Source organism: Coregonus lavaretus (genome assembly GCF_964263955.1).
Source record: "Coregonus lavaretus genome assembly, chromosome: 30".
Classification (NCBI taxonomy): Eukaryota; Metazoa; Chordata; class Actinopteri; order Salmoniformes; family Salmonidae; genus Coregonus; species Coregonus lavaretus.
In genome coordinates this window covers 31,875,232-31,876,439 of record NC_140017.1, presented here as the reverse complement: position 1 = coordinate 31,876,439, position 1,208 = coordinate 31,875,232, and the positions used below count along the sequence as shown (strand labels likewise).

At 49.8% G+C, this 1,208-nt stretch overlaps 1 long non-coding RNA gene across 1 annotated transcript; it reads right to left on the bottom strand.

Annotated features, from left to right (window-relative positions):
* Positions 1-228: 228 nt before the first annotated feature.
* LOC311105389 lies at positions 229-794 on the bottom strand. The gene is made up of 3 exons (XR_014610253.1): positions 675-794; positions 381-446; positions 229-272 (listed from the first exon to the last, which is right to left on the bottom strand). It is a non-coding gene; the product is annotated as an uncharacterized lncRNA (long non-coding RNA).
* Positions 795-1,208: the final 414 nt, after the last annotated feature.

Here is a 1,208-nt window from a genome sequence, read left to right as displayed (position 1 = left end):
TTTTAGACATGTATTTGTTTGTACAAATAAATAATTTCATATGAACGCAAACAAAACAAACAATCACATCTCAACCTCCATCCCTATATTGTCACAAAAATCACAATAAAAATCCAGCTCCAACGCTACCTCTGGATCCCACTGCACACACCTGCAGTGGAACCAGTGCTGGCAGAAGTCACAGCACACCCATGGCACCTCGGATCTACACTCCTGAGGGTAGCTTGTAGGCGGATCATGCTCCCCACAGCGAGCACAGCAGGTGGTGTCTTCTTTTATATAAAAAATAATAATAATCAAATTGATGGTTTTGCAAAATGTAGAAGTTCTTCAACAACAATAGTAATTGATACAACTGAGAGAGAGAAAAACCTGAGTACCTGAGAGTAGTGCCATGGGTGGCGTGACAGACGTGACCGGTGGAGCTTTTCTCTTCCTTTTCTGTGCTGCAGTTTGAGAAAAAGTAGTGTTAGACAGAGCATGTTTCATGAAAACCCTTTTCAACTTTTTACATCAATACCTCTGGAGGAAGCTGCAGAAGTTTTGGAGGAGGTGGAGATGACTTGAGGGCTGGTGCTATGGACTGTAGATATGGAAAGAGAGATTTTTTTTTTTTACATTGCTGTTTTATAAAACAGATAACAAACAGTCATTTTTTGGTAACATGTGTTTACCTGTGGAGGTGGCTGTATTCAAATTGCAGGGGGCAGGGACACCAGACGAGGCTGCTATGGTGGTGTGACCAGGGGAGACGGAGGAGGCAGTTGGTCCAGAGGAGGCCGTGTTGGTGGTGACAGACGGGGAGGTGGTGGGCATCGTGGTGGGGGTGGACAAAACCGCCGCCGATGGTTTGGAGGAGCTGGTGTTTGTAATGGTGGGGTTGAGGGGCTGACGATGGTGTGGCCGGGAGTGTAGGCACGTGGCCTTCTTCTGCAGCTGGGGACTCCGGCGGCTCCTACAGGTGTTGCACACTGGGAGGCAGTGGTGATGCAGCTGTCAGGAGTGGTTCCAGCAGGGGGTCCAGCAGAGGCGATGGCGTCAATGGTCTCATCCATGGCAGCCCTCTCCTGTGCCCACTGTGTTCTGAGGGCTGCCTGACGCTCTTTCTCCTCTGCCTCGGCCCTCTCCTTCTCACCCATCTCCTGCCACTGGCGCGTCTATTCCTCCCCGGTGAGCAATGTGGCGACCACAGGGAGTCTTCTGTATCG